Source organism: Phascolarctos cinereus, unplaced genomic scaffold (assembly GCF_003287225.1).
Source record: "Phascolarctos cinereus isolate Bilbo 61053 unplaced genomic scaffold, phaCin_HiC Scaffold_5;HRSCAF=322, whole genome shotgun sequence".
In the NCBI taxonomy this organism is placed as follows: domain Eukaryota; kingdom Metazoa; phylum Chordata; class Mammalia; order Diprotodontia; family Phascolarctidae; genus Phascolarctos; species Phascolarctos cinereus.
The window spans coordinates 301,429,705-301,453,844 of record NW_027555958.1 but is presented as its reverse complement, the minus strand read 5'-3'; the positions used below and the strand labels follow the sequence as shown (position 1 = coordinate 301,453,844).

Sequence of the window (24,140 nt, the reverse complement as noted above, 5' to 3'; positions counted from 1 at the left end):
GAAGAGGTCAAAGGTTACATGGGAGCAAGATGAGGGGCATATCATCTCCATCATCCTGTTAATGCATTCGTACCAACGATGCTTTGAGTAAACCTGCTAAGGATGGGTTTACCCTAATCATTTTAACCTAACTACACAAAGTAGTTATTTTATCCATCTGTTCAACAGTCCATAGAACAGTACATATAAGGGAATAATAACACAGTAACAACTTGTCCTAAGACCATTTGCATCTGAATCCCTTTGAAAAAGAAAACAAGAACAATGTATCAATAGCAAAAAAACCAATAATAAGGATAGGAACTGTATCTGTGATTTCATTGGTACAGGGAACTCCCAGATGAAGAAATTCCCTCTACCAACACAGGCTGGCACTGTCTCTGCCGCTTAAGAGTATTTTGAAAGATTCCTAGAACATCTAGAGGTTAAGTGACTTGCCCAGGGTCATACAGCCAGTTTATATCAGAAGTGGGACTTGAACTCAGGTCTTCCTGGCTTTGAAGTCAGCCGTCCAACCACCACATCAAGCTGCCTCTCTAATAACAATAATGGCAATAACAATTCATAGTATTACAGAACTGCAAAAAAGCATTTTCTTCACAATAACCCTGTGATGCAAGTAGCATAACTATCATTCCCCTAATTTTACAAAATGGGAAACTGAGGCTGAGAAAAGTGGCCACATAGTAAATCTCATAGTGGGAACTTGAGCCCAAATCTCCTGACTCTAAGCTGAATATTCTTGCCATTACACTGGGCTGTATGGAGAAGAGGGTTTGGGAGAATATCCTATCTCTACCCCCATACATCTGGATTAATAGGGGAGGGGTGTGTGTAGAGTAACATAGAGTACTTCCTCCATCCTCCAGCCACAATCACTGAGGAAGCCCCTAGGAGCATTGGGGAAGGGCTTCTGGCTTATATATGAGATAAACTATGATGGCTTTTGGGGTCCCCTCTAACTCCTCATAGTCTGTCCCTCCCAGCATCCTCTCCACCAGCAACTGTGACTCAAGTCTTTCCTTCTTTCCTGCCAGTTCTGATGGTCCCATTTAAAATAAGTAAGACTGCCACTCAAGGGAGCTAGAGAGACCCTGAAGGGGAAAGGTGGGGCCCCAATTTGGGGTCAGGGGATTCCCATGCATTTTGCCAGTCGGTGATTCATAAACAAATGAGGTACAAAACACAAATCTCATTGTGGGGGGGGGGAGTAGCTACAGTCATAGCCTAAGTGGGTAAAGTCAACAGCTGCCCCCCAGGACCCTGTCAGAGAAGCCAGGCTAAGCTGGGCTGGGTAGGGTGCGGCAGGCAGGGTAGATTTCAAACAAGGGATAGGGCTATTTATAAACTTTCCAAGAAAAAAAAGCCACAGCCTTTCTCTTCCCTTTACCCCACTAGCTTCAGAAAGAGAGTGGGGACTCTTTTCTCCCTTCTCCAACCAGCCTTGGACACTCTGGGCTCCAGAGACAGAGACAGGGAGAGATAGAGCGAGGCCGGGCAGCCGCTCCTTCCAGCTCCTTCCCACTTCAACCCCTCCACCAAGCAATCAGGCAGCTTCAGTCTCAGTATTTATCCTCCCTACTGCCAAGAGCTAGGTGGGAAGGAAGCCAGGCATCCAAGCCCAGGCCTTTGGCCAGCGGCCCCCCCCCAATTCAGGGGGGACAGGGCCTCATACTCCCTCAGGCCAGGGAGGATGGAGGGAGAATAGGAGGGTGGTGCTAAATAAAGTAAAAACAGGGAACTGGTGGGGGGGTGGTGAGGATGACAGGGTAACTATAGACCGCCAACTGTACTTGAGAAAACTGACTGATCCCCACTTCCAACTAATTTACTAGGGGAACCCCAAATGCTCCCTTGCAGCCTCCTCTGTATCCAGGTGATATTACAACCCAGATCCTTTCCTCAAAAAAAACCCAAAACCTGAAGAGATATCATTAAATCCAATCTCCGAGCATACCTGTCCCTTCCCCCATCAGACTCAGAGATCCTAGTTATAAGATCTAAAGCTTAAAGAGGCCTTAAAGATCAAATTCAATCTCCTTATGTTTCAGATAAGGAAACTGAGGCCCACAAAAGTAATGACTTGCTCAAGGTAACTCAGCCCTTAAGTAGCAGACCCAGAATTCAAACCTAGGTCTTTGGACATATACCTTCCCAGGGTAGAGGAAAGAAAGAGCCTGGTCTGGCAATTAATGGAGTTTCTCGGTCCTTTGCTTATTTCCCTCACTCTTCTCCACCTCTAACTACACCGAAGTATCCAGGAAGTCCTTCATGCTGTGTACCCTCCAACCCTCTGGCGGCAAACCTCAACAGACCCAAGGAGGACTTCAAGAACTTTACCCTCCGGGGTCTTTTCAGTCCATACTCTTAAAGGAATTGACTATAGCCAGCCCTACCAAGAAAGACAGGCAAGAACAGGCCTGCCCTAGATGTGAGACCCAAGTGGGTTATGGTGCCCTGGATGCCCTCCCCTTCCCCAAGGGGTGGAAAGAGAGACAGAAAAAAGCAGGAAGGGAGTGCTGCTGGGGGCTGCCCCCTCCAGCTCATCTCAAACAGTCCCCATTCCCAGTCTCTTCCAGGAGTTGTCCTACTCCAAACTTCAGACTGCCACATGAGGGAATCAGGTCGGGAGAGGGATACGAGGGGGAAAAGAGAACAGCAAATTTGCCTGCAACTTTTCCCTAGGTTCCAGCTCTTTTCCCCTAAGACCACAGAGCAAAACCCAGGGCCTAAAGGATGCCACATTGTTTTGTCTTTCAGAGAATATCATAGGTAAAAAGTGGGGGAGGGGGTGGTGGGAAGGCAGTGGAGGGTAGTAGTCCCCAAGACTCAAGGAGAAGGACCAGGGAAGGTAGGGGAAGGAAGAAAACAGGAAGAGGAAGAGAAAGATGAAGCGGGCGAGGTCGGTGGCCTAGACCACAGGATTGTTTGGTCAATACAAAGGCAGCTTTGTCTGGGGGGAAGGGTATGCTGGGGCAATACCCCTAAAGGGGACCCATCTCTCCCCCCTCCTACATGGAAACCACCACTCACCCCCTCCCCACCCAGATCCTGGCACAGGGCTTTCCCCACCCCCACATTGGCATATGCCCCTTCTCAGTACCCTTTCATTCTCTTAGAGAGAAGGGGAGGAGGCCACAGAGAAAACTAGAGGGCAAGAGAAATAGTTCCTTTCTCCCCTTCCAGATTCTCCTGGCAGAGCTCATCCTGGGTCTGCACTAGAATCCACCCACCCACCCACCCACCTTCAGATTTTCATTCCCACCAACCCACAATGTGTTCTAGGGAGTCGTCACACTCTATGTCTAAAGCCAGATGCTCCACCACGGGGATTCTGTGTGACCCACCCCTCCTTCACTAGAAGGCCCAATTCTATTCCCTCCCACTATGGTATCTCCAAACACACACACACACACACACACACACACACACACACACACACACACACACACACACTCTCACAGAGTCCCCTCCCCAAGGACCTAGGACGTGGGGAAGCCGGGGAACGCCCCCTTCTCTCCCTCCTGCCTCAGGATATCCTCTTGGCACTGACCCCAGACCAGGCCTGACTCAGGCTGCCTCTCTCCCACCCCACCCCTAGGACCCCCAGGAGTTTCCTGCTCCAGACACACCCCACCCAGTCGAGCCCAGGTCTAGGGTCTCTCCCCACTCACCCTCCTCCATTACTTACACACACACACACACACACACACACACACACACACCCAGTCTAAGGGCAGGGTAGGAAAAGCAATACGCCTGATCTACCTTCCTCCCCAAGGATCTGACACAGTGAGACACACACAAGGGAGATGGGAAGGTTAGAAATAAAGGTGGGACCTAGGAGAGAGGTAAATTTAATTACCCTATTCCCCTCCCCACCACACACACTTTGCATAGCCTGAGATATTAGACAGCACCCCCACTCCCCTCCCCAGCAATGCCAGGAAGACATGAAAACTTCCTGGAAAAAATGAGTATTTTCAACTGCACAGGGTGGGAGGAGGAGCCCCCAATACAGTAAGGGTGGGGTGGGAGAGGCTGGGTAGAGAAGAGTCCCATGCAACCTAGCATCAAACACAGGATCAGATACAGCCAGAGCTCTGTCGCTATCTCTGTGGGAATCCAGTGGCCAGACAGAGACTGGACCTGTGCTTTCAGTGATATAGGGAATTCCTGGCATGGAAACGCCCTCTACCAATTCAGGTCTCCACCTTCTGTTCGACTCAGGTTCTTTGAAACTTTCCTAGAGCTCTGAAAGGTTATGAAATTCGCCCAGGGTAGCACAGCCAGTGTGTGTCCGAGGGAGTTCTTGAATGTGGGTCTTTCATGGCTTCGAGGCCAGCTCTCTAAGGACTACGCTACTGCTGCTTCTCCGTCTGTGTGACCTTGGGTAAATTACTTCCCTTGCCTGGGCTTTAGTTCTCTCCTCCGTAAAAAGAAAGGGTCAGAACTCGGTGGCTCCTGAAGTCCTTCCCCTGTGGCTCCACTGTTCTGTCACTCTAGCCACCTACATCTTCAAGATCACAAGGGGTCTCACACATACACACACATACATAGAACAGAGGAAGGTGACAGGCATCCCCTATCCCACCGTCACTGCCATAACCATTCATCCCTAAAGGGAACTGAGGGTCTAGGTCCCCCAAAGCTGCTTGGGCTCTCTCCCTAGGGGTAGGCCTACACTGTTAAGAGGGTGGGTGAGAAAACATCTCCTGAGGGCCCCAGGGGTGGTGCCCACAGTGGCCATATCCATGGTAACCAACAACAAACATGGCCCTATGAGGAGCCCAGGGTTGAGACAGGAAGTGGTAGCCACGTGATTGGAAGTACTTTTTTATGGGGAGGGGGGTGGCACCCTTCTGAGAGTCAGTACCCTTCACCCAACCTGGATTGGAGCATGGGAGGGGGGCAAGAGAGGAAGATGTGGAAGTGACCACTCTGCCCCTCCCCTTCCCTCCACACTGAGGTAGGTCAGGGCCCTTCCTTCTCTGCCACTCAAGGGCCTGTTGTCTCCCCCCCAGACCCCCTCCCTTCAGCTTCCTGCCGTGACTATACATCAGAGAACTCCTCACCACAGCTTCCCCTTCTCAAGTCTCGATTCCTAGGCCTGGAGGGTTTCATTTTGGACTAGAGAGCCTCAGAGCTGGGGACAGGGACAGTGTGTGTGTGTCTGTGTGTGCGCGCGCACGCGTAGGGTGGAGGGTGGCACATGCATCAGGCTCAGGGCTCAATGGAAGAATAAGATGCACTCCACAAGACATGTATGTACTTGAACATACACACAGTGGGTCACAGTGACAGTGATGCACACAAATACCCAAGTGTCTGTCCTTAAGTGACTCTAGGATGGGGGGAAAGGGCAGTTGGGCCTGGAGAGTGACAAGCCTAGAGACTTGACTCTCTCCTAACACTACCCCTCCAAATGCCCCCCTCCTACCACCACATCACCCTTCTTAAACCCTCAAATCCTTTCTACGTTCATCTCAGTCATCCCCTAAAACAGGCCACGCTCTCTCTGTCTGGGAAGAGAAGATCGAAGCTCTCAGTTGCTCTCTCTGTCCTATGCCTCAGACATGAGTGCCAAGGAATACCCCTCCCAGTTCCAAGGTGCCCGGTCAGGAGAGGGCACCTTGGCCCGAAGGAGGGAATGGAACCTCCCCCCTCTCTCCCCCTTCTCTGCAGATGTCCTGGACTATATTTAGCCCAGGCCGGGCGGCCAGCCAGACCTAGACGCCCCACTGGTCCTGAGCTGAGCTCCCAATGTTCATGCCATTAAAATATTAAGGGAGAACTACCCCCAAATCTCCCCAACCATCACAGGAGGAGCAGTAGGGGCTCAGAAGGAAAAGGGGGGAGATCTAAGGATGTGAAAGAAATAGAATTAGGGCCTCTCTGTGTTCCTTCTCCTCCATTCTATTTGTGGTCTTTGTCCTACAAGAAATAGGGTGGGGTATGGGGATAGGGTAGACCGGAGTAGGGATGGGGGAGTCTAAGTTGTTAGGGAAGAGGGGTGTTAGGGAAGAAGAGGGGGAACACCTGCTGAGAGTGGTATGGGAGGAGGGGGTGTAAGGCCCTAGAAATTCCACCTGTCACGCTTCAGCCCCCACCCTATGAGCTCTGGTTACAGGACAAGACAGAGTGGGAGAGGTTGACAGGTGCAGGACCCAGGCTGTGGCATCAGTTTAATCCCTGCTGGGACTGACAATGGGGTGGGGGCCCCAGTTGTGCCTGTGGGGGCATCCACCAGGGGTTGTTACCTCCTCCCTAGCTGAGGGAGGATAGAGCAGAGTAAGTCTGTATATATGTACCATTTTTCCTGGTCTCCAACTCTGTGTAGGAACTCATTGTGGAGCAGGGGAGTGGGGTGTAGGACTCTGGTAAGGCAGCTCTTTCCTACCATACCTATCTTCAGGGAAGGAAGGAACCCAGCATGCCCCTTCTCTCCTCCCCTCCCCCTAAGATGCCAGGCAGGCGAGCCAGAGTGTGGGAGGTCTGTCTGCCTCCTCCTCCTCTCCAAATTCCAGAAACAAGCAAGAAGAGGCTCCAATTGCAGAAAGAGCAGCAGGCGGTCCAGGCTGTGGGGGCTTTGGGGAGGCAGAGACCCAGACAGAGGGAGACAATCCCCCCCAAAACCTTGACACAGACACCCCTGGACAGACATACAAGCTACTTCCCCCCCACCTCTCTCTCTCTCTCTCTCTCTCTCTCTCTCTCTCTCTCTCTCTCTCTCTCTCTCTCTCTCTCTCTCTCACACACACACACACACACACACACACACACACACACACAAACCCAAGCCGCTCTCACCTCCCACAGAGACACCCAGACACCCAATCCATACAATTCCCAACACACACCCGGACACACACAGAGATCCATGCTCACTTTGAAAACAGCCTCTCCCTCCTTCTCCCCCAAACTGTGTGGGCTACAAACAGCAGGGGTGGGTAAGGGGGGGCAGTGAGAGGAGAGAAGGTGGTGAAGGGGGAAAGTAGTTTTCCATGATAAAAAAGAGAGGGAACTAAGAAGGGAAGGGGAAAGAAGGCATTAGGAGGGCTGTAAAGTAAGGCTCACTGATGCTAGGAGGAGTCAGCCATACATTCTCACTCCCCAAACCCAACGAGACTAGACTCCACCTTAGAGACTCATACCCCAGTCATCAACTCCCAATACCCCAAACTAGGCTTTCTAGACAAGGTCACAGCAGGTCCCCAGCAGTGTGCAGGAAGATGATGTGGGACAAGAGAGATTAACCCCATTTATCCTAAATCCATTTGTTACTGGCATGGGATTACAGGGGGGAGGGAGGATGGGAAGAGCTGAGGACCTGTGGCTAAGGGAGAGAGGAGAGTCCAAACCAGACTCCCTAGAGATTCTGCAGCTCTTAGCCTGCTGCCCTCACAGGCTCTCTGAGGACCATTCCGTCCTGTATGTGCCACCCCACCATCCAAAGGGCCACGAGCCAGAGCTGCGGGGCTTGTGCCCATGTTGTCAGTGGTGCCAGAGGCACAGCTGGCAGGCCCTAGCCTTTTGGTCCTGGGAACCATCCCCGTCTACAACTCCAGGCAGGGAGTGAGACAGAGGGAAATGCCAAGAGTACAGGCCCAGCCCTTTGGGTAGGGGAGTCCAGGAAAAAGGAATGGCTCCAGACCCTTGCCCACCCCCACCTGAGGGATCTTTGCCAAGACCTTCCACCAATAGCCCACAGATTAAGGGCCACCTCAGATAATGCCAATCCCCTACGCATGAGTAGCAGGAACTATGTTGTGGCACGTGTGGGTGACTATGCCCAGCAAAAAAGCAAAGTGGGGGCTGGGGTGGGGAAAGGACAATGAACCAAGTGAGATGGGGCTCCCCACAGCCAACTTCCTGCTAGGCTGATATATGAAGGAAGGGGCCCCCAGGGTAGGAAGATAGAGGTACCACAGCTATCCCAGCCCCACAGTGGGTGAGGGCTGTGGCTAGTCCTGGCTCCAAGTTGCTACAAGACTGAAATGGAGGGAAAGTAGGAGGATATGTAAGACTCAGTAGGCTAGAGGTCATCTCAGTCCTCTACCTGTGTCCCCCAGATCAGACAGTGAGGCTATCTAGAAACACTCCCCATAGAAAAAGGTACCACACATACACACACACACATTCCCCCTCCAAAGCTGGGATCTCCAGTTCCCAATGGCTAGGAAGTCCTACTTTGTCTGACCTCAGTGACCTTTCTGGCTCAGGACATTGCAAGATTCCAGTCAAAACTGATCTCACACTTCTCTCACCCAAACAAACTCTCTACTGCATTCTAAGCTCACTTGACTCCACCAAAACCTGGTCCCTTCAATTTGCAAGTGATACAGTGGCAAGGTAACAGCCAACCACAAAATGTTAATACCCCTTGTCTCCAAACCCTGGATAGGCCTGGCCCTCACAGCACAGAGATAGGACTAGGAGGCGGGGCCCAGGTAGGAAGAGTGTTTCCAGACCCTTCCCCACCCCCAGGGGAAGCCCCAAGGCTCAGAACATCCCCTACACACTAGTTTGGGGGATTCCCCAAAATCGCTACCCTCCCACAAAACAGGAGATGAGTTTGGGGTTTGCACTCTGGTCTCCTCCGAGGAAAGAAATGACTTTGGATTGGGTGATGGGAGGGTTACATGTTCCCAACTTGGACATATGGCAACTCAAGTTTAGGAAGGGACAAAAGGAGATTTTAGATCACCTATCCTTGCTGCTCCTGGAAGAAGGAATATGCACTCAGATGGAGACAACTGGGAAGTGGGAAGTAAGAGGGAGGATGGTGGGAATCCCAGGGGAGGGCAAGGAAGTCAAGAAGATGTAAAAAAGGAAAAAGTCTCTCAGGAGATCAGGGATCCCACATGCACACATGTGAGTAAATTACGTACATGTAAACGTACACACACACATATATCACACAAAACAAGTCAGTGGAAGCAGACTTAAAAGTCTGAACACTCTAACAGTCTGCCCCAGAAGAGGGAGGAGGGTAGAAGAAAACTTTAACATAGTTTTTTGGGGGGCATTAGTACCAAGAACAGTTGGGGGTCCTTGTCTGAGCTGGGGGAGGGGGAATTCCTGAGGTAAGAGGATCCTTTTGTTCAGATCTCTAAACTTCCTCCTTGCCTAGGAAGAAAAGAGAAAGTTTTCCCTATTCTGTTTTTTCCCTGCCTCCCCACACCCACCATTAACTCATCAGGTAGAGGGATTGTACCCAGGGTAGATAAGGGCAGTGGGTAAGAGAAAAAGAAAAACTGATTTCTTAGTGACCAACACCCCTCCACCCCCGCGCGCGTGAGCGCGCACACACACACACACACATCTGGCCCACAGCTTCCCAGCCTCTGTGGGTGGTACTGGAGTCAGCAAGAATCAGGGTTGTACCAGGTCCCAGACAGTTCCCAGCAGAGCCAATCCTGGGCAGAACAGACAGCCATGTTCCCCCCCCCAAAAAAAAGACAACCCCCTCATTAAGGAGGGGGTCAATATGATCCCCCAACATCAGTACCATTCCTAGCAAGATTAACTGGACAATACCCCAAATCACCTCTTTGCAATCCCACTACCAACCCTGCCTGCTACCTATTCTGTGAGCTTCAGCTCCAAAATCCCAGATTGGAAAAACTATCCTCAGCTTTACCCAAGATCCCCCCAAAAGCTGCCCAAGTCCTCTTCTCCCCAGCCTGGCTCCCCTGAGTGGGGGTGGGCCCCCAGCTAATTCTCCCAAAACTACAGGAAGGCTCAGATAACAGGGAGTGGGCCAGCCCTTTGGGCATCTGATCTCTCCCCAAACAGGTTTGAAAGTCTCTTTTTGTTTTGTTTTTTCAAAAGTAAAAAAGAAAAGTTTTCTATGGTGTCTCTGACACAAGACACTCATACAGATAACACAGGTACACTCACAGATCCAGACTCAGAAAAACACACATGTACGCACACACACAGGGGCCCAGACACACAGAACCAAATCGACACATTCTCACAGGCCCAGATACACATAAGCACATACAAATCCAGACCTACTGACACAAACAGAACACACACAAACATGCACAGACCCAGACATACACACCTAAACATTAAGACCCAGTCAGATGGACACACAGAGAACCGGAGGTTGGAGGGGGGAGTATATAAGATAGACTCTGGGGTCCCTCCTAGCTCTCTGGACCTGTGATCCTGAGAAACACTCATGGAAGTTGATGGATAAGAACAGGGATCCACACAAGGTCGGAAAGACCCACAGACCACACACAGACACGGACACACACATACACACAAAATCACAGACCACTACATACATCCACATACAGACACAAGCACAGACACCTACATACACCCCCCCATTACTCAGATACAGAAACACCCATTCACAGACACATTACCACAGACACCAATGGACACGCCCCCACAGACAACATACCCGTACGGTCACAGATATACACACCGCCAGACACATAACACCCATACACAGTCACAGTCACCCAGACACCCCTACAGACATACACACCCATACCTTACACAGTCACTGACACATACACCCAGACACCTATATACAGTCTCACAAAGACAGAGGCTCATACAAAAGACACCAACACGGACGCACAGGCGGCCCCTCACACACAAGCGCGCACGCACACCCACACACAGCCACAGCCACCCCCAAACCGTGGGTTTCCCCAGAGCCTCCCCCTCCCTTCCATGCCGGAGGCTACGTCCGGTCTGGGAGTCTAGTGAGCCCGGGTTCCCTAGTCCCGCGCCTAGTTGTCCCGCTCCTCGCCGGCTTGCAGAGCCCGAGAGCAGCTGAAGCCGGAGGACCGGGGTTGGGGTGAGGTCTCCCCAAGTCTGGGGGCGGGGTGAGGACGGCGGGGGCTACCTGGCAGCCGGAGGAGCTGGTCCGTCAGTCTGTCTGCCGAGCGGAGCGCGGCGCGCCCGGGCCCCTCCCTCCCTCCTCCTAGTCCTCGGGTGAGGGCTCGGGTCTGGGACCTCGGAGGGGGAGAGTCCGGGACAGGGGCCGCGCTGCTGGGCTCAGGGGCGCGGGGAGAGAACAGCGGCCATGGCGAGTCACGTGCCGAGCATGAAACTTTACCCGGAGCCCCGGGCTGGGGGGGGGGTAGGCGGGGTGCTGGAGGGGTGGGGGTACCGGCCTCCTCCCCACGGGCCCGCCTCCCGCCCCGCCGAGCTGGCCAATCCTCGGACCCAGGGGCGTGGCTCCGGGAGTACTACCCCACCTCCCCTGCATACTCCCGAAGAGGTGTGTTAAAGGAGCAGAGAGGGCAGGCGGGGGTGGGGGGGGAGACGGGAGCGTGGGAACCAGAATGAACCCCCCCACCCTCTTTCCCCGATGGAGGCGGCTGGAGGAGAGGAGGCTACAAGCATCTTATTGGGGGCGTTGGAGGGTGCGAGGGATGGACCGGGAGAGGTCAGAATGACCCCCATCCACCTAGAATCCCTGGCAGACCCCATGTCACCTATTTAGAAGCGCCAACCTACACAATGCAAGGGGCAAGCACATGCATAGGGATATCAGGCGAGGGTACTTGAAGAGGGAGGGAGAGGCTAGGGACGAAGTCACCCTAGTGATCCAGCCTCTGACTCTAAGGATTTCACTTCCCCTAATGTTCCTAAGGAAAGAGAAGGAGAATCCCTGGATTCTCGTGGAGCCAGGTATCAGCACCAGTAAGGCACCAATCGGATCTAGACAATCCCACAACTCCCTTTCTCTCACACAAGGCTAGAGGGCGTGAGACCCCCTTTTCTTCACCACCACCCCCTTTTAAAAAGGGGGCCCCGCCCCCTAGCCCCCAAAGACAGCAGCTCTCTGTCCAGTAGGGGGAGCCTAAGAACCTTCTTCCCCTGCCCCCCCACCCCCTTTCCACACACCTCTTACCCGCCCCCCACCCCCGGGAGAAATGCAGACTCTGATTCATTTTCCTTCTTTGGCTCTGCTGGGGGCGGGAGTAGAAAGAAATAAGAGCCAGGTCCCAGCTCTTCTCAAATAGAATCAAAGAATATCAGAGCTGGAAAGGGCCTTAGAGAACACCGAGTCCAACCCCCTCCATTTACTGAAAACTGAAGCCCAAGTGTGGCAAGTGACTTGTCCAAAGTCACGTGGTTAAGTGACAACCCAGAGCAGAAATGTCTTTCTACTAGAACACAGACATCAGCACTAAGGTCCCCAACGTTATAGAAATAGGGATGGGGGCAGGAATTGTCTCCTTATTTCTGAATCCTAACTCCCAATCATACCAATGCAAACATTTTTTAAAAAAATGCATATTTCTATCCAGCTTCCCCAGAGACAGCTGGCTACTGTCTAAGGCCTATGCTTATTCTTGGGCGGGAAGAGTCTTAGATAGTAGGAAACCATGGGAATATCAGAGGAAAGAAGTGACAGACACAGGGCCCTGAGCTACAGGCCCTCCCGAAGGACTTTCCAGATTTGAAGGGGGTCAAAGGCCTGGGACCTAAAATGCAGCAGAGACAATGCTAGAATATTAGGGAAGGAAGGGTCCTTAGTACACAGAATGTCAGAGAGGGTGGTACCTTAGAAATGGCCTAGTCCCACCTTCTCATATTACACAAGGTGGAAACTGAGGTCCCAGGATTCACAGTAAGCTCCTTGGGCAAAGGGGATTTTATCTTTGTATTCCTATACCCTAGCCCTGTATGACACAAAATAGGTACTTAAATATTTGTTGATTGAAGGAAGCTAGGAGGAGAAAACCAACTTCTTCTACTTCCTACTTGGATTCTCAACCCCTTGCCAGTCAAGGTAATTTAGAATGACCTCCTGGGTCTAGGCCTTGACCTATCTTGTTTTTATTTTGGGGGGTAGGGAGTGGGGAGAAAAATGGATGAACTGTTATGACCTGGCATGATGGTGGTATACCCAGCTAGCTCTGGAGAGAATATCTGTCCCTCTCTCCCCCCCCCACTCCTTCCTGTCGGATCAGTGCTCTATCTCCTCCTCCCGCCTTGATTTCCGTCTGCCTTTTCAGCCGCCCATCCCCTCCCACCCCATCCAGGCCAGATCCATCCGCAAACATGTGCTCAGCGGGTAGGAATGCACCAATGGCTCCCAGATGTGGATGCTAATGCTTAACCCCTTCTCCCACCCACCCCCACCTCCCTGATTCAATTCAGCAACACAGGGTGCTGCTGGAGTGGGGGTGGAGATGGAAGCAGAGCAGATCAATCACCTGCCCCAACCCATAAACCCACCCCCAACAGCCAGCCCCTCCACCCTGTCTTGGCTACTACAGCTGGATTGAGCTTGTGTTTGCCTGCAAGGGGCAAGGGGCTAACAGACAGACATATACATATACCAATAGCTTCACACACAGAAGAACAGAGACACGTAGGGGTAAGACCACACTGACAAATGAATTCTTTAGGTCCCTCTACCCCAGGAAATGGACCAGAGTTTGATAACCCCACAAGCCCTCTCAAGCCCATTGCCCAGTAAGCATTCTCAGCTCTGTCCCCCCAACCAAGTGCCTAACCCTTTGCCGTTTATTTCCCACCCCTAAGTACACAGAAGTGGAACTTTTCAGATTTAAGGTAGGGAGGGAGGAGAAAGGAAGAAGCCTGGGTATCCCATATCCTACAGAGGGCCTAGGAGAGGAGCAGGGAGCCCCAGGGACTGCCCCAAAGTCAGCTTTTTTTTTTCCAGAAGCAGCTGAGCTCCAGCTGTGTTGGACACACACACGTCTGAGCAGGAGAAAGCTGCTTCTTCTCCCCGCTTCCCCGCCCCCCCATGACCTAGAAGCAGAATTCCAGACCAAAAAGCCAAAGAGGCTTCAGGGGAAACAGACACAAATGGTAGGAGATACTGAGAAGTAAATGGCTTTTCAGGGTACATAGAATGAGCAGAAAACAAGCTATTCTTTGACTTCCCTCCCCCACCCCCTTCCCCCCCAAAGATTCTTAGTCTTTTCCAGTCTCAGCCCTTCCCTTCTCCTTACAACCCCCTCAACACACACACACACACACACACACACACACACACACACAGAGCAGAGATTCCAACCACAAATAAATTATCCCAGACTAGGCACAGTAGAGGTCAGAGGATTGGGGGAATAGAATCACACAAGTTAACACAAGATCTAAGACCAAAACCTGCATCTCCTCACTCTCAATCTTGAGCTTTTTCCATTATATTGCCCTATTTCACCAGGGGTTTAGGTGAAGGGTAGAGAGATGAGTGAGGATGTGGTATTGGGACTAAAGAGGGATTGTTTAGGGGAAAGAGGGCTGAGGTCCCCTGACTTCCAATTAGCAAACAGAAATGTAAAATGGCACATTTTGGGTCAAGAAGAAAGAAGTAGAATCCTCTATGTACCTTTTAGTCAGCATTTGAGAAAGGAGCTACTGTCTTCAGGACTTCATACACCATCTCTCCCATCACCACACAGGCTATCAACTCCTTTGTTGGAATACTTGAAAGGTTTCCCATACTAGGAAATACCACCCTTACCGGACCACTTTTGCAAAGGAAAAGCTAATTGGGATGGGCACAGGCATGATGGAAGAAGAGATTAGGGGGGAAAAGGTGGAAAGGGAACAGAAAAATCTATTAGATCCAGAACAGACCAAGACATGGTAGGCAATGTCAAAGGAATTGTCTGGGAGTGGAGTGTAACTCAAATCACAGGCCTCTGGGACCCAGTACCCACCACCCCATTAGACACAACTAGGGTGACTCAGCTGTATCCGGAAGAGATGCCAGGGCAGTGACTCACCTGCCGAGAAGGGCTGAAGTTGGCATCATGCCAGCTTCTGGGACAGAAGTGACTTAGTCACTGGGGTTGCTGTGCCTGCTAGGCATTGCCAAGGGAATAAGGGCTGTGGGAAGGTGGTGGTAGCATTGAAGAGAGTTGGAACCTCCTGCATATTGCCCATGACCACCCCTGTGTGGAAGCACAATTCAGGGAGTTCTGGTGTCAATGACACCCATTCCTATCCTCTGCCCCCTCAAGTTGGCAATTCTCCACACTGCCAATGCCCAATCTCTAATTCAAACAAGTCATCCAAGACCCTACCCCCATGACAATCTGCCCTCTGCCCATCACTCACCACTCACACTACTGCCAGCCCAACCTCCTCCTGCCACCCAAGTTGTACCCAGGCACCATGTCTCGATCAACATGCCCTGGCAGTACCCCCCCTCCTGCCCTTGTTACCCCCACCCCCATATCCTAGCAGCTGCTGAGTTGTCAGGCAAGAGAACTGAGTAGGTGGGGGATTGGGTAAGCAGTGGCTGGTGGGATGGGCTATTATCCAGTTCCTTTCCCTAGTTCCCCCCAATGGCATTCTTCCTTCCCACTGTCACCCTGGTGCCAGCCTGGCAGAAAATGTCCTAAAATTGGACTCCTCCACTCCACTTCTCCACCACCAGTCAGCAAATGAAGGTTCAAGAATATTTGCCAGGCATATTTCCCCACCCAACTCCATTCCCCCAGCAAAATAATTTCCATATCCATCTGATCCCCCTTCCCTCAAGCCACAATACTTTCCTTCATATCCCTTACCCTTAGCCAATAGAGGGGTGGAGAAAGGTTAGTCCTAACGGTTCAAATTCAGTGGGATTAAATTCTCCCCCTGAATCCCACCCCATCCCCATGTTTTCTGGAGTCTCTAGTCCCAGAAGATTGGGGGAGGGGATGGGGGAGCCCCAAGGGGAGCCAGAAGGCCAGACAGCCTCAATCCTCAATCCATTTGCACTATCGATTTCTCACGCACTGTGGCAGAAAGCCCAGAGGTTGGGGGTGGGGGATGACATAGCCCCCCAGAGACAGAGACACAGACAGTGACTGAGAGGGAAGGAGGAGGGGCAATATCTGCCCAAGTCAACTGAGATCAGCTGAAGGTAGGGGAGGAAGAGAATACATTCTTCCAGGCAGATTGAATACTGGTGTGAAAGGTTGGGAGTCGGTGATGGAATACTGAAGGAATCGGGCCTTAGTAGATACTCTGTGGGACACTAGATATCCTAGTCAACTTCAACCCACCCAACAACCTCTATCACAGTCTTCTTCCTCCCTCCTCTCCTCTACATCCCATTCCTCATCTGTCTCTCTGCCCCAAGTCTCAAATGTCTGTCTTTGTTCACCTTCCTCCTCCCATTTCCAACTTAAGAGGAATCAGAAGTTTAGTAGAAGGAGCCTTGGTAATGCCCACCTGTCCCATACTGAAGGCAGTGGAGTATAGTGGAATAGTACTGGGTTTGGAGTCAGAGTACAATTATCTATCACTGTGTGACCTTGGGTCCATTTTCTGAGAAAGTTAGATCAAATGACCTTAGAAGGTCCCTTACAGCTTTAAATCTTTTATTCCTTTGGGGGTGAAGACTATGTAGAGGACCCAAGAAATAGCCTGGAACTCTTTCCTGAAGCCTTCTGTAAGGAAAATGGGAGGAATTAGCATCATCTTCAACTTATACTGATCGCCTCCTCTGTATTAGGTTTTATCATTGAGTGGGCACAGAGGACCCTAATAAACTGTTTTTTTGACATGAAAGCTACATAATAATGCTGTAGAAAGTCTCAGTCCAGGAGACGTGGTTCCCCGTCCTGCCTTTGCTACCTTGGGCCTTAGTTTCTTCAAGCTTTCGAGTGTGTGTGTGTGTGTGTGTGTGTGTGTGTGTGTGTGTGTGTGTGTACACACACACCTGCATAGGAAATGGATTAAATTAGTGGAGCAGATTTAGAGCTAGAAGGAACCTTTGAGGTAATCCATTTCTAACCTCTCATTTTACATATGAGGAAATTGGTCCAGAGAAGTTATAAGACAAGGAATGATTCGAACTCAAGTCCTGCGATGTCAGATTTAATGTTGTCTTCATTGCACTAAGGTCCCTTTTAGATCAGACCTTCCAAAGTCCAAATTCCCCTAGTTTTAACCCAATTGTCTGAAATACTACCCAAACCTAAAACCTGTCTTCATTACAACTGCTGGGAAAACCTGTATCCAGAAATCAGAGACCGATAAACAAACCAGGGTAGGGCTCTGCATCAACAAAGTGTGGCCTCAGCAGATACCAAAGTAACTAAATCTGACAAAAGAGACCCTATTGCAACGTTACACGGAAGGAGGCAACCTTTGGCAAGACAAAGACCCAGATCAAGCAGCCCAAGGAGCTTAGGATAGGGATGACAAAAAGGCTGGGGCTGCTTTTCCCTCCTCTACTCTGCAGACTTTCTTTTAGCTCCACTCCCTCAGGCTGGGTCAGACCACATTCCAACCCCCGGGCTCCGATACTTACATCTCAGATCTGACTCTATGACCCACCCTCCCATAACCACCCCAAGTCCAGTGCCCACCCCTACCCTTCTACAGCTCCCTCCCCATCGCCAACAGTCCCTTAGGTCCCTCCTCTCTCCTTCAGCCCCCACCCACCCACCTTGGCCAACAGTCCCCCTCTGCCCCGTGCCTTTCTGCACGTCTCTCCTGCTAGGGGACAGGCCAACTAAAAATAGTCCCTGCTGCCTCTCGCCCACAGCTGCCCAAGGAGCAGGAAATGAGGGGGGAGGGAGAGAACTGTGTGCCATCCTGCTCCCCCCCATTCTGGGCTCAGAACGATGTCCAGCACTTCAGCCTAGGGCAGGTGCCAAATTGGCCATCCTGAGGACATCCTACCCTCTTGGACAGTTCTAGCTGTCTGTGTCTACATTCTCAGAGCCAGCTCCCACCACCACCAAAGAAGAAAGGAAAGAGGGGGCAGACTTGAGGACTCTTTCAATCCTCAACCAATCAAGGTCAGCCACATTGTGGGCATCAAACAGAATGGTGACCAGCCTAAAAGATTGAGATACTGGAAGCAGAAGGAGGGGAGAGAATAGTTTCGAGAGTTGGGTGAGGAAATACCAGCTCCCTGGCCCAATCTGAATGACCGGGTAGTGGAGACTCCCTCCCCTTCTCCAACTCTCCTGGGCATAGAGCCCTTTCTCCCTACTAGCTGGAAAAGGTCAGTGCTCTAAGAACCTAACAAGAAAAGGAACCAGAGCAGAAGATAGTTTAGTAATCACCCACCTATGTGAAAGAGCCAAGCAGGGCATGGAGAAGCTAAAAAAAAAACCTCAGCTCCTTAAATATAAAGCTGGAGGCTGGTATACTCACTGGACACTCTACTAGGCTATGCATGCCTGCCTGACCCAATCCCAATGGCTTTGGAAGCCTGGGGGTTAGGTTGGGAATGGGGGTTGTGATGACTACATTAATGGTGTCCTGGGATTTCCAGTTACCTCCCAACCCAGAGAGATGGTTCTCCCAACCCCATACAAAAGGAAACCAGCTCAACAACTCTCCACAGGCTGCCAGCGAAGACATACAACAGTGAAGAGGCAAACCCAGGAGTCCTGGATCTCAGCCCAGAGACTGAGTGAGAAATACCTTGGAGGTGAGGAAAAGCCACAGAAACACCCATATAGCTCTTGCAGAATCCAGACTGTAGGCTCAGTGGGAAGTTCCAATAGATGGACCGAGAAGTAAGAACCTCCCAAGGCATCAGGAAAGGACAAAGGGCATTAGGGATTGGCAGCTGGGAGGATCTATGGATCTTAGGGGGCCAATTCAATATTTATGAAGCCTTTACAAGGGTAGCTAGGTGACACAGTGGATAAAGTTTCAGGCTTGCAGTCAGGAAGATTCATCTTCCTGAGTTCAAATCTGGCCTCAGACACTTACTAGCTGTGTAACCCTGGGCAAGTCACTTAATTCTGTTTGCCTGTTTCCTCATCTGTTAAATGAGCTAGAGAAGGAAATGGCAAACCACTCCAGTGTCTTTGCCAAGAAAACCCTGAATGGGGTCATGAACAACAACAACAAGCATTTACTATGTGCCAGGTACTGTGTTAGGTATTGGGGATACAGAAAAACAAACCCACAACCCAACAGTTCTTTTCCTCAAGGAGCCTCCATTTTATTGGAATGCAAGAGAGAAGGGATATCATCTATTCCCAGAAGACAGAAGCCCCAACTGTAGGAAGCCACCAGATCTGTCCCACACTATCTAGGTCCTTGTCTTCACTCTGTCCCAGATGTGAAAAACATTAGCAAGAAGCAGACACCAAGTATCTGGCAAGATATCAACAATGCCCACAGTAAATTCCCTGACCATCACCACTAAAATACCCATCAACTTGCAGTCCCTCCAAACTATTCATTTCTAACATCCCTCTTCCCTCTGGCCATGCCAAGTGTAGTTGAGGTGTGGGTACAACCAGGGTGGTAGTGCTCTGGGTACTATTCTCTGACTATCCCCACACCCTAGACTGCTTTCTCAGCCACCACGAATCTCAGCTGTCCAATCTGATTAGTACTCCTGCCCACTGAGCCAGACAAGGAAGCCATGGGGCAGGGGAGAGACAAGGCCAAGGACAGCAATTGAAGGATGGAGGAAAGAAGGGGGAGTCAGGGTTGGGGTAAAGAGGTACAGCTCCATAAAAGAGAAGTTAAGAACCAAGCATACGGACAAGCTTCATACCTACAGGGGAGAATGTGAACCCTTGAGTCAGGGATGATGGGAGAAAAATCTCAGTAGCAGCACCACCCTCCCCCTACAACAAAACCTGATGATTTATTCTCTCTCTCCCCACATCCCAAACTATCTAAGTCAGAGAACACTTTTTTTGGAGGGTGGGGGAAAGATAAGATAGAGAAGCTACTGGTGAACTGTTAGGCAGCTGAGCAAGTAGACCATAGAAACGCTCCCCCTCCCAAGTTCATATCTTATTACAAAGAAAAAAAGAAAGACCTTAAAATCAGCCACTCATACACAACACAAATCCACCAAAAAAAACTAAGAACAGTGTTAAGGGGCAGCTAGGTGGTGCAGTGGATAGAGCACCAACCCTGAAGTCAGGAGAACCTGAGTTCAAATCTGGCCTCAGACCAAACACTTGACACTTACTAGCTGTGTGACCCTGGGCAAGTCACTTAACCCCAATTGCCTAAAAACTAAAAAAAAAAAAATCAGCCACTCACCTCCTCCTGCCCCCAGGTCAAAGGCCAATGGCACCGTGGGTCACCAGAGCACACCCCACTAGGCCCAGCTTCATGTGTCTGCAAGGAAAAACAGGGGCCACACCAGTGGTTCCAAGGCTGCCCTTTCTTGTTCTGCCTCCTTCCCCTCCCCAACCTACTTCCCCCTTCTAAAGGGGAGCAAGATACACATGAATACAGAATAACTGAGATTGTCACACACATTGACACAAAGTCACGCTCTAGAGCTGCTAAGGATAGGACCAGTTCATCTAGCTACTCCTCCCCATGGAAGGAAAAAATAACAAAGGGTAAACATGGAAAAGCAGAAAGGCCTCAGGGCCACCCAGCCCCAGGGTAACACCAGAAGCCCAGGGCTCTGGAAAGAGAGGAGCCCAGGGAGTTGGCAGGGCTGGGCGACTTCCCGGTGGCCTCCTCCATCTGGCCCACAACACCCCCCTCCCCTCCCCAGCCATCTGGGCTCAGCCTGCCTCCTTCCTTTCCTGGGCCAGACTCTGGAATCCCTCTTCTGCTCATTCAGCCACCTCTAGGACAGCACAAGATCCTACAACCAGACACCCCCGGCAAGGCTGGTCAAGGCAGGGACAAGGTCATGTCTATTTTGTTGCGTGTGTGGTTTTTGTTTGTTTGTTTGTGGGTGGGGGGGAGAGGAGAAGGGGAACAGGTGCTGAAGGAATGAAAAGCTTAGGGAACTTACAAGAGGTTTGGAAGAGAGGGCCAAAACAGGGCAGGGCCTCACTCCTAGGCCCACCCAGCGACCCTTAGAGCTGCCTATGAAATTCTCTCATGACCCAATCCACCACCCTTTTACCTCTGACCAACACAGTGAGACATGGGCAGGGCCTGGGAAGAAGTATTTCAACTCCTTTGCTTCTCTCTAATGTTCAACAAGCCCCCCACCCCCATTAAACTTTCTATTCTTCCCCTCACTGGCTCGAAGGAGCTAAGACACAAGCATAGCCAGCTTCTTCTCTCTAGGGTTCTCCATCCCTCCATTCTCCCCTCCCCCCAGTTTACTATATTTTCTGCACACATACACATACACACACCCCAACTTGCTGAGTCTCCTTTTTTCTTGGGGAGGAATAGACATTATTCTAGCACTGGGTTTGGTTGTGGGGCCTGAGTAGACCTCTTCTCCACTTTCTGCTTTTACCCGGGGCAAGTGCAAGGATAAGGGGCAAAAAAGAAAAGAATCGCCAGGGAGAAAATATGGAAGGTTAGGGAGCCCAGAATTAGGAACTTTCTGGGGAACCCCGCTGTTCTTGTTCCAATAGCCCTAGACTATGGTGGCTAAGGTGGGGGGAAGGGATGGGGATAACCTGAGATGGTAAAAGAGCTGAGGCTCGGGCAAGTGGCCAGCCCTGGGGACATGTAGGTGGGGGCAGGGGTGCAGAAGCCTACCTGCTCAGGTGTGTACTGGCAAAGGGGCGATGGGGCTCCCAGGAGATACGGGGAAGCCCTCAGCTCGATTCAGGATTCCCCCCTGCTTCTGGATTAGGCTGCTGCAAGAGGCGCCGCTTCCCGTTGGGTCCTAAAGCCCATGGTCCAACTCACGTTCTCCCCGCCCTCCTTTGCCAGCCCCGGCTGGATCAGTGGGTGCAAAAAGCTGGAGCCTGATTTTTCTTTGGGGGCTGAGGGGAGGAGAGTTGAGTCACAGGTGGGATTGGAAACTAAGGGGCACCTCCACACACATTAGCATGGAAGTGGAGTGGCTTCCACCCTCCAACCCCTTCCATTGGGGTGAGCAGCCAAGGCCTTTCCTGCTTTGAAGTAAAAAGGACTTTGATGGCAACAAACAGAAATCTAATCTAATCTTCTCATTTTACAGATGAGAAAAGAGGTCCAGAGGAGGTGGTTTGTCCAAGATCGTGGGAGTCCTGGAGACAACATTTGAACCCAGGTTCTGTGACTCCAAAGCCAATGCTTTCTTGACCCTGGGCTAACTTCGGGTAGTTTGCCTTTTCTTCCTGGCAGAACTATGTTGTCATCTCTGCTCCCTCCCAATCCTTCACTAATGCTCCCCTACCTTATCAGTTACTTATACCTAGGAACCTTTGAGACAGCTGAGGAAAACTGGAACCTGATTTCTAACACCAGAGAAAGGATGGCTTCAGAGTTATTGCTAGAAGCTAAGAATCTATGATGAGGAGCAAAAAAGGTATGGGTTAAGTAGGGATTCTGTTATTTGGAGAAGGAATACTGGAGCCTCAAGACAACAAACTTTATCCCCTCTGGGGGATCAATCTGACCAATCTCACCCCACTGACATAGAGTTGGTCTATACTGCCAGTGAGCAATATCTTTAGAAAGCATTTTGGGGGGGGAGGGGGGTGGGGGTGGGTGAGGGGTGTTACATGACACTCATAGGCACCCTTTTAGAAAGGGAGGGGGGTGTGAGGAACAGATCACTTGGCAAGTTAGATCAACACCAAGGTTACTGACCTAATTTAGGGTGGCAAATCATCCTAAGCATCTTAGAAAGTTCAGGTTGGGACAGGGGAGAGGCGCCAGGTAGGTAAGAGGGGCAGAGCAGAGTATGACTGCACCCCAGCTGGCTGCTTGGTAGCATTTTGTAAGTAGAGTTGCATAGTTCTCCTCAGCTTAGAAAAGCTACTGGCAGGAGAACAGGGAAAGTGTCATGGGGTGGAGGGCCAGGGGAGCCCAGGGACAGATTTCAGTGAGGGAGAGAGGGCGTGGACCTTTCCTTGAGAGGAGAGGAACTTCAGTGAAGCCTGTAGGGCGAAGACACCTCCCACCACTAACAAGAGCCAACTGAAGAAAGAAGTAAAAGCAGGCAGTGTGGGGATGAAGACCCTGGGGTGGAACCAGGCAGGGTGATTTGGGGCCAAATCTTTCACCCTCTTGTACCTCAGTCCTCCTCAAGCTGTAAAACAAAGCTTATAGTCCTTCCCAGGAAGTTAATAAGTATTTACAAAAGGGCTTGGAGATCTTCAGATCTCAAAATGGGCCACCACTGTTGTGAGTTCAGTAAAGGAGGTTGTGACTGTGTGTTGGAGTAGGGGTGGGGGAATGGACTAGTGCCCTGCAAAATAAGGACAAGGCCAAGTTTAGGGAAAAGTACAACCCTCAGCCACAGGATATCCTTGTGCCCAGAAATGGAGGTCACCCCCCACTCCCCAGCAACCACCAGAGGCTGGCCCCAGCTGGTTATAGGCATGGCCCAGACCAGCAGCTGGTCTTCGTTAACTCCAGCTTTTTTTCCACCCCCCACTGGTAGCCCATAGCTTCTGCAGTCCTAGGCTGAGAGGGGGTTGCCCAAACCCGACCTTGTAGCTGGCTCTGGAGTTGGGGTACTGTACCAAAGGCCAAGTGGTTGAGAGGGTCAGAGCAGAATTCTATCTCTTTCATAAGGAATAGGAAGATTGGAAAGAAAGGAGTAAGGGGGTGAAAGGGTGGAGGTGGGGGAATTTAGGGCAAACAGCAGGCAGTGAAGTCAGCTGGATTTAAGCCCAGAAACCCCCACACCCTGGGGCCAAGTCTTACTCTTTACTCTCAGCTCTAGTCTTGGCCAGGCACCAAACTGCAGGGAGGGCCCCGGTTGCCCCCTTCCGCCTCCTCGCCTCCCTACTCCCCCCCCTTATTAAATACACATTTTATCTCTCAGCATCTTCATTATCTTAACTGAAGGAGACAAGCAGTGTATGGCGGCTGTAGAGAGCGTCGGGGGGGGGGGGCACAGTGGCGCACCCTTGTTAGAAAGTGCTGATCTAGCTCTTTTAGGCTGTGTGGGAAACAGAGGCGAGATCAAAGGGACTGAGGCTGATTCAGAACTCAATTAGTGCTTTTTAAAAAGGGAGCTCTCTCTCTCTTCTTGCTAGTAGTCAAACTGCCTTCACCCAGGCCCCCTGCATCCAATTAGCTTCTACAGCCAGTGCCCTGGGGCTAAGGCTAAAAACCAGTGGGGAGACAGCCACAGGAGTAGACTCCCACTACCTCTCTTTTCCTATTACTGTTTGAAAATTCACAGAAATTGAGGGTATCTTGGCTACGATATATTTTGCAGGGCAGAATAGGGTGGGTGGTATGGCAAGATAACTGGACAACCTCCCCAAAAAGGTGAAAAAGGTAAGCTTAAGATTCTGATAGTTGGTAACTCCCACCCTCTGGAT

The 24,140-nt window shown here is 51.0% G+C and overlaps 1 protein-coding gene across 4 annotated transcripts in view; it reads right to left on the bottom strand.

Moving 5' to 3' along the window:
* The window catches only part of RARA (retinoic acid receptor alpha), a 58,887-nt gene extending 37,389 nt beyond the window's left edge, over positions 1–21,498 (bottom strand). The window contains exons 1-2 of one of the 4 annotated variants that reach the window (XM_020997459.2): positions 21,412–21,498; positions 19,990–20,067 (exon numbers count right to left, since the gene is read on the bottom strand). The gene's annotated coding sequence lies outside the window, so the exon portion shown is untranslated. Of the gene's footprint in view, positions 1–10,876; positions 11,027–19,989; positions 20,068–21,411 lie in introns of those variants that run through there. The other 3 variants (XM_020997460.2, XM_020997463.2, XM_020997458.2) reach the window with 3 other exon arrangements.
* Between the last annotated feature and the right edge of the window lie 2,642 nt (positions 21,499–24,140).